The sequence below is a fragment of the Pezoporus wallicus genome, unplaced genomic scaffold (genome assembly GCF_028554395.1).
Source record: "Pezoporus wallicus isolate ANWC-B61680 ecotype Strahan unplaced genomic scaffold, APGP_CSIRO_Pwel_v1 contig_7657, whole genome shotgun sequence".
Taxonomy (NCBI): domain Eukaryota; kingdom Metazoa; phylum Chordata; class Aves; order Psittaciformes; family Psittacidae; genus Pezoporus; species Pezoporus wallicus.
This window is the reverse complement of record NW_026642120.1, coordinates 635,930-647,684: the sequence shown is the minus strand read 5'-3', so window position 1 is coordinate 647,684 and position 11,755 is coordinate 635,930. Positions and strand designations below refer to the sequence as shown.

At 37.2% G+C, this 11,755-nt stretch overlaps 1 protein-coding gene across 2 annotated transcripts in view; it reads left to right on the top strand.

Annotated features, from left to right (window-relative positions):
- Positions 1–11,755, top strand: part of BCHE (butyrylcholinesterase) — a 51,898-nt gene that overhangs the window by 28,850 nt on the left and 11,293 nt on the right. The window lies entirely within an intron of this gene.

Here is an 11,755-nt window from a genome sequence, read left to right as displayed (position 1 = left end):
TGTATTGGATGAGCTTAAGAAAATAGTGTGTATCCACACATAAAAGCAAATGCCAATTTTTTAATTTTTTTTTATTTTTTTTCATGGCAGCAGTTGCACAAAGGAAGCTGATGGCTTAAAGTTTTAGAAACAGAATAATTCAAATTCTGGTAGTGACTTCCAACAGTAGAAGTAAAAGTAAAAAGCTCGATTTTCTTTAAGATGTAATTGGTCAGAACATGCATGTGTATAATATGGAGGTATATCATGTTCACATGAAGTGATTGGGATTACAGGATGTTCTTTTCAGAAAGCCTATCTTTCCATCTGTACTGTAAGTATAAGTCTGGTTTTCACTGAAGCAGATGAAAAATCACTTGTTATTTTAATTAAACTAATCTTTAAGTGAAATATATGCCAGCTTGTATAAAAAGCAAATAGCCATATTTCATTTGGATGTTTGAAATGATTCAAATACAGCTCCTCATTAGGTCTATTTAGCTGGCATCCCAGAGAAGTAAAACAGCCCTCATTCTGCTTGGCAGGGTTGTGGGTCTCTCAACACAGTATTCATTCTGAAACGAAAACATTTCTGTGTGGTAAGAAAAACAGCCACTACTACAGTCATGTAGTCTCAAGGCTGAAAGCCTGATGGGTTGGGAAGGTAGCTTGTCTTCTCAGAAGTTTAGTTTGTGCTCTCTCCTGAGAAAAAATATATATAAAAATCTGTACATGACAGAACATGAAATTACAATCTTAATTCACACTTTAAATTGTTTCATTAACTCAAATCCTGCATCAATTTTATTTCCTTGGTGCACTTTTCTTTTGCTTTGTGAAGGATACATAGATTTGTAAAGGCTGAAATCAACTTTGGAACAAAGTCCCAAGGTGAACTAACAGCTTATTTTTATGTGTTTGTTTTGTTGTTTTTTTTTAAACAGATTTGCTTTTCAACAGGTGTGATTGTTTGCCTTGATATGTAGGAATACTAATTACAATTAACAACTTTATTCCCTTTATTTGTTGAAGCTTGTAATACAATTTTTGCTCAGTGGTGAGCATATTAAAACTCAGAAAATTACTATATAGATAGTTATATTCATCAATGCATAATGTTTTGATACAGGTTTTATTGTAAAATTCAATCTAAAATTTAATCTATGAGCTCTTTTCACTTCCCTCTTTACTTGGAGACTGATGACACCACTTCATATGAATTTGGTATGAAAGACTATAGCACAGAGAAAAAGATTCAGCAGGGGTGTACATTCTGGAATTGAGCTGTGTGGTTGATTTATCTATGCCAAAAATGCATCGGATAGATTCCCAAGATGAAGACTGCAGAATGAGGTCAGGTAAAGCTTGGTAACAATTCCTGCATCACAAAGACATGCTATGACAACACTGCATTGAAGCTGGTGTCATTAGGTCCTTAGTGGAGAGTAAACTGAGTGAAGATTCCTAACTGCAGCTTTACAACCTGTCCTGCAGGAGTCTACAATGAAGATCTTACAGCAGAGATAACAAATCTTTCCATTAAACAGAACTCTTTCTTAGTAGGAAAACAAAAATTCAAGTCTATACTAGATTTTGCAGAACAATATTTGTATTTTTGTGAAGTATTGTTTTCCAGTGGATTATATAGATATATTTAACTTTTAAGTATATAAGTATATAATTTTTATGCATACATATATACATATTAAAATTTCAATAACCTGCTATGCAAAGTAGAGTACACTGTCTCTGTCACTGTAGTTAGCTAAAATTAAACAACGTAAGGTACATTCAGGTTTAAGCTTATATAAGTCAGTCCCATCATCTAGTCTATCATTTGCATAATAGATTAACCTGCAGGTTGAATTTCAAGTGGTTTCCACAGCAAACAGCAAATAATCCCTTCCTCTGTCTCCACCTTAAGTACCAAAACCATCTGGATTAAGGTGAACAATATAATCATGCAATTTATGTAACAGTAAAGGATCAGATCAGTAGTAACTCACTGTGTGACACTTTCCTCATCATTCAGAACACAGATCCCTGAGGTTCTGTAACACTTTACTCATAGTGCATAACAAGTTGGGAAATAATAAAAATTCTTAATAATTCCAAAAGTAATATAATAGGTGATCCTTGTTTTCCTGACACATTTGACCATGCAGTAAACATTTACAAAGAAATGGGGAAGCCCCATTTGACATAATTGACATTATTGTGAATTCTGGCATGAGCAAAAGGCAAGCATCTGAGGGGAAAATTACTTTATCATTGATGTATCCAGTAGATGAGGAGAAAGTCAAGCAAAAAAATGAAAATCAGAAATATTTAACAACATAATTTTTAGTGAGGGTGTTTGACCGATATTCTAATGTGCAGAAGTACAAAAATACAAGCAAGAGAAGAGCAGGAAAGAAGATACAAAGGAGTCAAGAAAAACTGAAAGAGAGAGATTGGTTTTCTTCTGGTACTTTCTGGTTGGGGGAGACCGAGAGACAGCTCAGCTCACCACATGCATGTCTTCAAGCCCATACTTTGACCCTAATGACCTCTGTTTTTCATTCTAACATAAGCACTAGGAATAAAAATGGTGATGTGAAAAGTCAAAGGAATTCCCTGTAGGAGCATTTTCTGTTTCTGTCATGGTTTAACCCCAGCCAGCAGCTAAGCACAACCCAGCCAGTTGCTCATCCTCCCACAGTGGGACGGGGGAAGAGAATTGGAAGAGTAAAAGTGAGAAAACTCATGAGAAATACATAATGACATGTAAGAACAAAAGAAAAGATGTTAGGGAGAAAAAGAGAACTGACTCCTTCGAAGGATCCCAAGGGTGTATGTGAAATTCTTGATTTCAACATCTCAGTAAACAAAAGAAGACTTGTCAGCCAGTCCAAGAGTTTCCCCCTCAACCACCACACCCATCAATAACTGATGCCATTTTCCAAGTCTCTAGGCTCTACTTATTTCACATCCTTGCTAAAAATAAATATTAGTGATAACAGCCTCTTTTTGCTGGAAAAATAAAAGGGATAAATATTTTCTTTTTTGAACATGAATGGGTAATATAGATGATTCATCAGTACATGTGAAAGACATTTTACTGTGATGCTTGAAGTTAGATGCTGACTTCATACACGGATATCTCTCTTCAGTACCCGTGGGAACAGTGTCATTTTTTAGGAATCTGAAATACATTTATGAGGTCTGTAACATTAATGAAGACCTTCCCGAAACATTCTTCTTTGGCAATAAGCTTTTCACTCAGGCAGATTCCTTGCAGATTCATTATCCAGAATAGGATTCAGGAGTTTAGGAACCTCTTGGAACTATGGATACAGTATCTACCTCTGTTACTGCACACAGGGATAGGCTGCTAATCACTGTCTGCAGTATTTGCCCATGTAAATAATGTTATTTTGTATTGCATAGTCTGAGAAGAATCAAAAAAATAAAAATAAAATAAAACAAATTACTTCAACTGCTGTTCAAGCAGTTAACACAAAGTAGCTTGAAGAAAGTATAGATCAGTAGTGATGTTTAGGATCAACCCTTTGGATTATTTCTATCTAATAATGCTCGAAGATAGACTACAGGTCAGAGGTAAGCACCTACCATGGAGATGTGGCTAAGCACACTGGCAGTGTGGATAACTTACACTCAGTTACACACTCCCCAGTTGATCCTCATATTTAAGAACACTGGCAATTGAAGATCAATTGTTAGTTTTAAAATGATTTGATAACATTCCAGATGTCATTAAAATTAGACCGGCAAAGAGGTGTGGTCAAATGGTATTCCGGCTCAGTAAGATTATGTTTGTGTGTAAGTAAAGTTCACTTTAACAATAGTATGTCAGTTTGCAGTGGCCTTCTGAATGCTCTCTGTCACACTTTAAGTGACGTGATTGTGAATTTAAATTTCTCTTTTTAAACACTTTTAAAATTAATTGCTGCATTTTTGTTATTCTTCAGAAAGCTTTTGAAAGTAAGTGGCACTAACAGGTACTATCAGTCATAAGCAGCAGAATGCTCTGCTAACTCTAGTGAGAGGAAGTTTTATCTATCATGAAAAAAAAATATATGGCATCCCAATCACTGGGTGCTTGGCTATGCCTTTTGCATTACTTTATTCATTAGATTTGGTACCTGTATTCTTTAGACATGAGTGACATAAAGTGACAAAGAGACAGACAAATCAGATGAGATGAAAACTCAAATAATAATGTAGTGGAACATACAAAGATAATATTTTTAAGGCTTTGTGAAAAAACGTTTTGGCTAAGAGGAAACTGGCAAAACTTGTCTCACTGCCACTTTTACAACTGCTGAAACAAATCTTTACAGCTTTTTCTATAAAGTGAAGCCTTTGAAATATTTCCTTCTGTATTTTAGGGGAATTTGTGAGGCTTTGATTGTTCCACTAAAGCTCTGAAGTACTTTGCCTGGTTATTATTGCCTTTCCCTGATGTTCCACTGGTAGACATATAATAAATTTCAGTGCTTTTGTTACCAATTTATCACAACATTTTTATAGAGAGTAGTTTCAGAGTGGTGAGAACAAAAACAACAGCCTCATATAGAGTCCAGACAGCACATTGAACTGGGGACCTATATATTCTATGTATGGAAAGCAATGAATATACTGGGGGGGGGGGGGAGGGAAGTAAAAAGCTCCAATTACTTTTAATTTTCTAACAGTTTTGAAACTAGGTAGTTTTACATATGAATAAGCTATTTCAAGGTAAGAAATTTACTGTGGGTTGTATTTTTTCCTAAGATTAGCCCATGCTCACAGGCCAGAAAGACACTCAGCTGAGACCTGGTTTCTGGTCCCCACCATGTCTTCGAATGCACTGAAGCTGTAGAACAGTGGGATCAAGATGAGACTTTCCCTGAGGCTGCTGCTTCTGGCATCTCATGTTCATTTAGAATAAGTCATTTGTCATCTTAACTAGTGATTTGAGTGGATCAGGTCAAGGATACAGAATAAAAAATTTCTGGGTGTGAAGCAAAAACCAAAGAAGTATAAAAGAAGCATGGCAGATTTTTCTAAAAGTACAAAAATATAGATAGAAAGTCTTAACTTCCAATTTTAGGAAAACAAAGATCTAATTTTGACCCAAAAGGGCAGATGCATTCTCATGCTCACTCTTTCATGAGAATAATTTGAGCCATGAAAAAGCTTGTGGAAATCGTAGTCATGAAAAGTATTATTCCTATTTCTCCACCTTCGTTTTTGGTTTTGGGGTTCTTAAAAGAGACTCATCATCTTTCCAGGATCCACATGTTGTTATATTCAGAACCAGTAATGGACGCATCTTTTTTAGCAATCTATTTGGAAATAGTGCATCATGGAAGAAATCAGTAACTAGAGAGCTGCATTTGGCAGCTATCTCTCTCGGGCCAGAGATAATCTAGGATTAAGGATTGCTTTCCCAACATCATAACTTTTGCAGGCATGTAAATATGTGGTTGCAAAAGTCACTGTGAAATTCTAATTAAGGGTAACCCACGGTTGATCCTCTTTTTAGGGCACTCTTTTGTGCTGTTTTTCTGCAGCTTAGTCCTTGTTTCGGCATCAAAAGACAGAAATTGAAGTTTAAAAGGTTTACAAACCCAATTTTTCCAAGTGGTTCTGGAACACTAATCTGAAGTCCTAGTGAGAAATTTCACATGAAGAATGGAAACCTTTTGGTACACATTTTAATTTACTCCCCAGCACAAGAGGTTGGCTTGTTTCAGGGAAGTGGCAAAAGGGAGAAAAGAGGAAATGAGGAGCAATAGAGGTTACCTAACACCATATCTTTGAAGGTAGCTCGATATGGTGTTTAATTTTTTTTTTCAATCAGCTGCAAGAGAAAGCAGTTGTGGGTAAATGTAGTTAGCAATTTAGTCACAGGATTTGTGAGATTCTGTCCCCACAAATCTAGAAGCTGCACAAGTAGAAATCAGGCATTTCATGCTGATTAGTGATGTTACACAATTATATGCTAGCACAGATGTAAAATTAAAAGCTGCCATCGTCTGCTTTCCCAGACATCTCTGGCTGCCATCTGTGTTCTCTACCTTTCCTTGAGGGAATATAACGAAATTTCATACCATACAAACTCTAAAGAGTGTTGCCTCAAGTTTACACCATAGAGATCCTTTTTCTACTGGAGCTGCTGCTGTTCAAATACTGCAATTCTTATTTTAACTACTGAAGTTTTAAATATCTGCCCCTCATGTATGTTATTCACCATGTTGTTCTCAAGGAGTAACCTCCAAGTGAATTTTCTATACAGCTGGAAATCATTAAAGGTTTAGCAGTTGGGCTGTTTTTTTTTCTTTTCCCTTAGTTTTGAAGTACTCTGCATACTATAATTTCCACAAAAGCCCCTTTAATTTTGAAAGAGAATGACTTTGTATAGGTTCAGATATCCTTTCCTCTTTACATATTACTTCTTCTTAAGAGCATACCTTTCATGACTCTCAGTCCAAATTTCTGGTATTTGGAAATCATCCTCTTGCTGTAGTCCAAATCAGATTCAGAGAATGTTATTAATGCTGGGATATAATTTGAATTTGTTTATCAAAGAAAGTTACATGCAACTTCCACTTCTAAAACTCAAACCTACAATGAATTACAGAGATAAGAAAACAACTGAATATTTTTATTTTATTTTAAAGATCTTTTGGGGGGAGTTACAGACACAATATCATCTTATTTACATTCCCCATCATGAAGTACCAGTGTTTCTGTTTGAGGTGAGGTGAATCAATAACACATATGCACACTACTGAAAGCTACCTAATAGTTTCATTTAGAGGACTGCTCCATTTGGCCTAGATTATATGGTAGTTGTAGTTGAAGTTCATGGCTCATATTCTTCCTACTATTCACAGCAATAAAACAGTGGCAGTAGTGGAAAATGTCAAAAAAAAAAAAAAAGCTACTATGATGAAGTCTATCAGGACACAATGAATCTAGATTATTTTATTTGATGCAGGGCTATGTGAAGCATCCATCTTGAAAAGAAATCATTATTAGGGCGATTACAACTGAAAGCAAATCTCAAACATGTCCTAGAATGGCATCCACTACACAGTCTGTATTGAAGATTTGCTCTCGAGAGAAAAGAAAAGCGTTGAATCCATTTATCTAACAATTTCTGACTGCCTGGGAAGAACTCTATTAATGGAGAGAAAGCAAGAGATGGAAATAGCAACCATATGCATATGAGCATGGTATTCACTCTTTCTCATGACCAACAGGGCTGAAAAATTTTACCAAAGCCACTGGGAACTTAAAACACAGTATAAATAGTTCCACAGCAATAAAAATATTTTTCTCTCCCTTTACACACACTCTTTAGGTTTGTCCAAGGGAGCAATTCTGGTTAAGATTCTATGTAAGTTTACATTTTTCCAGGTCAAGAGGAGAAGTAAGGTTGTAGAAGAGATAAGACAGTTTCAGAGGATGAGTAAAAGGGCAAGTGCCATGTTCCTTCCTGTCTACTTACTCTTTTATTTACCTTCTATGGAAGTGACTTCCTCCTTCAAGGTCTCAGTAGGGTTCAGCACCTTCTCCCATTTACAAATAGCCCTCTTCAACCTCTACAAGTAAGGCTAAAATCTATAGTATCATTTGATTTCTTGCTGCAGCTAAGAATGAAGGAAAAAAAAAACCACCCCAAAACAATATAAAAAAACCCTACAGCTTTGAAAAGCAGTTTTTGAAAGCTAAAATTTGTGCTGTAAGAACCTTACATAAGGACCTTATAAAATACTTTATTGGAACATCATAAAAAAATGGGGGGAGGAGGGAAAAAATATTCCTTTAGAATAAAGAAGGACTAAGTCATAGTATTGCCTTTCATGTATATTCAAAAGTGACATAAATATGAACTGTGAATATTCACAGAACCAGAAGCTGGAGTCCTGGAGAAGGTGTGAAATTATCACTGTGAATTGTGTCCAGGAGGATAGAAGCTTCTTTTGTAAACAGCTACAGGTATTTCTCCAGCTGGGACCTGATCCAAAGCTTTTGAAGTCAATCAATCTGTACCATTTGTTTGCATGTGGATCAGCTCCTAACTAGTAAGTTGACTCACCCAAAAAGGTGCTGGGCTGGTCTTCAAACACTATGCAAAATAATGCATCAGATACAAGGCATGTTAAGCAGAAAGAAAAAAACATTTTTTAAAGTTCTTTACTGCTTTATCACAATACAAAATCTAAATGTGTAAATGACCACAACTACATATTGTAGGTATATTATATCAGACATTTGTTATATTCATCTTAGTGCGACTGTAAGCATCAAACTGGATCATAAGTATTTTTTAAGACAGGATAAAACATTTTTGGTGGTTTAAAATTATCTCCCCATTAACATCAAAATTTCATCCATTTCCCTGAACTCAATTTAACTTCCAATTTTTTTTCTTCTTGAAGTTATACCATTAGGTTGAAGATCATTCACTAAGGTGTTCTGGAGTTTTATTATTATTTTTATCTTCCTCTTGCCAATCACTCTTCTCATTGTAACAATCGGCAGCATCACAGGCTCTTTCCATTTTCAGAGTTTTTTTTCTTTTCTTTGGCCAGAAATGATGCTCTGTGATGAGGAAGCTGTGAGATTCTCAGTCTCTTCTTTACACCCTTTTCAAAATTGTGCAGAATGTGCACATATTTGAGATGTATTACCTGAGATATTGAGGGATCTCTGACTGTCAGGGCTTTAGGACTATAGTATGGATTTGCTGAGACACAAGTCTGACATTTTTCAATCAGAGGGATCCAGAGCACAATGGGACAATGTTGTTATTTAAATCAATGTGGATCCTCAGCATTAATTAGAGATAAATTTAAAGAATGGTCTGGTCATGTTTAACTTTACCAGTTGCTCAGGAAAGGACATTTTAACTCACTTTGAACTTTCTAGTGACTCTTAGAATGGTGGGACTGCTGTTCCAGACCCTGTAGGATAATTACATCTCATCACATGCTACCAAGATAGTGGAGTTTGGGACAGGGGTTCCTGAAATAGCACCATGCTTTGCTGGAACATTTTCAAAGTGGAGGAGACCTACATACAGAGTGGCAGCGCAGGCCCAAGAGGTTAGACCTGAACAGCCATGGTCTGAAGGGCTCATTATTACTCCTGTTACCAGAGCAAATCCCAGTCCAGGAGCCAGGGATTTGAGGCACTGAGCTCCTACATGCGCTGCAAGCATATCCAAAGAACTAAGGCAGAACACTCTGATCTGAACTGCTCAAATACTGCATTATTTATGACAAATACATGAAGACCTACTTTGTCAATCCTTTATATATAACAGGAATTCACAAATAAGTACCAAGACATGCACAAGCAAGAATAATTTCAACTTTATGGGTGCTTCATGAGGCTGTTTTGAGCAGAACACGACAAAAAAAGAAGCAACATCTTGTTGCTTCATTTCCTGAAACTGATATCGGTTGTAATAGTACATACCACAATAGTTTATAGTTTAAGATATTTAAACACCCAACTTCTGTCACCAAAGAGGAATCTGGAAGGAATATCTTGAGCTTTATTTAGCCTGTGAAGGTGTAAGAAAGCTTAGCTCCAAATTCCTCCTCCAATTTCTGCCAGTTAAAAAGCATGCCAGTTGGATCCTTCAGGTTTCTTCAGGGATCAGCAGAAGAAATAATATTTACCTATGATATAACTTGCAAAGTAGTTTCCTTTTGCTGTGGCTCAGGGGTACTTTATAGTCACTAGACTATGAACTCATGTGTGATCTGAAAGCAAGAACTAAGCACAGCGGAATATAATGAACTCATAAACAGCTACTTATGAAAAGTAATTTGAAGGATTGAAGTCTGCAACCTACCTCAGACTTGTAGTACTCAGTCATTCATTACAGTAGGCATCTGAGTAAGGCTCGAATGTCACAGAATTAGGATGAATGATCTTTGCATCTTATTAAGAAACAAGTAAATGAGAAAGGTTTAATTACTACAAATTTTCAGAAACACAGTTACCATTTTCTCACAAGAATTAAATTCCAATAAAACAAACAATGAGGTAGAGGGGTGGTTGTTTGTTTTGTTTTTTAAGTTCCCCAGTTCTTAATAGTGCCACAGGAGCACAGGCATGATACTTTGAGAATACTGATTCCACAAGGCTGGGGGGTGGCTGTGGGTGGAGGGAAGGGAGGTGAGGGGGGAAATGGGGAAGTTTGTCTATTTGGATTAGATAAATATATTTTGATCAGGTGTGCTGTCTAGTGCCAGCATGATTAATGGTGTTCTACATGACACAACCGCTAACTAATAAAGCAATTGTAAAACCAAAATACATTTTTAAGATAAAAGTCCTGTGGCCTTTCCTGACAGCACATGATATCCTTGTTGTGACTCCTCTGAAGTCAACAGGATTGATTATTGATTGATGCATAAACAGGAGGGACTTGAGCTTTGGCCGTACTGCAGAAAAAGCAAAAAAGGCTGGCATAGTCCACCCCTTGGAGAAGTAAAGAGTTAGAGTCCAGAACTTTGACAGGCACCCACCACGTGATGTTATTCAGGAGCCCTAACCATCCTATCATTAAGCAAGCAGGCACGTTTACTGGTGGTGTAGTGACAGCTTAGTCTGTATTATTGGTTGTTAGTTTGGCATCTTTGTTTCTGTTGCAAACCACATAAGTCTGCTTCCAACCCCTTACTCATCAAGATCAACTGTTGATACTATAGCCCAGTTGATGCCTTCTCATTCTTTTGTTCATTTATCCCAAACCTTGGATTTCTCTGCCCTGTGCTATCTTAATCCCTTTCACCTGGCAGAAAATGTATATAGGAGACAACATAACCAAAATTTACAATACCACTGAAAAAGCAGTTAACTGCATACTTCAACAAGTGCAAATTCAAAGCATCTTAATTACATTCACTCTTATCAGATGTTATACCTGTGCTGGCCTGCTGCATGAGCGTTTGCAAAGCTGGACACGACACTCTGCTGGTGGCAGCCTTTGCATGGCTGCTCTGAAGTGACCTGGGGTACAACTGCATGAGCTTCAGCAGCTCCCTTTGTTTGCAGTGTAGACACAAGCAGAACAATCCACCACTCACAGAGCTACCCCTGGGGTAACATTTACTGCATGCTTCTTATTTGATGCTGAGCTGTTTCTGTAATTCTTAAAGGTTTTGTAATGCAGCTGTAGAAAGCAAGCGAGAGATGGGATTACTGTTGCTGTTGCATGTGTTCTAAGGCCATTCCCTCCCTGCTATGTTGTGCCCATGGTAACTAACACACTGTAAAACACCATCCTATGAAAAATAGCTAATTGCCAGTACTGCCTGTAAGCTGCAAGGAATCATGAAAGACAATAAAAATTATTCACATTCACTCTCTCCTCTCTTTAAACCAGCTGTTAAAAGAAAAAGGGGGCAAACTGGAAACGAGCATCACTGTTTACTTCCTGTGTGAAGTCAATAAAGTCACATCTAGGAGGAGCAGGTCTCCATTTGATTTTAATTCTTACTGCATGGGGGAAACAGAGGGTGCAGTGGCATTATCATACCTTTTCATTAATCTCAGTGGGCAACCTGTTCAGCTAATGGAACACATGCCAGCAGAATGCCAGTCTGGTGATAACCCGCAGGAGACACTAAGGAAGAAATTGCCTTACAGCATACTTGGTGTCGGGCTTGTAGGGTTGCTGCTATCCTGCTGAGAGAAGAAGGGAGGCAGGCTGCGCACAGAGAGGCCACCTTCCTGCTGCTGTACACAATGGGCAGGATAAGAA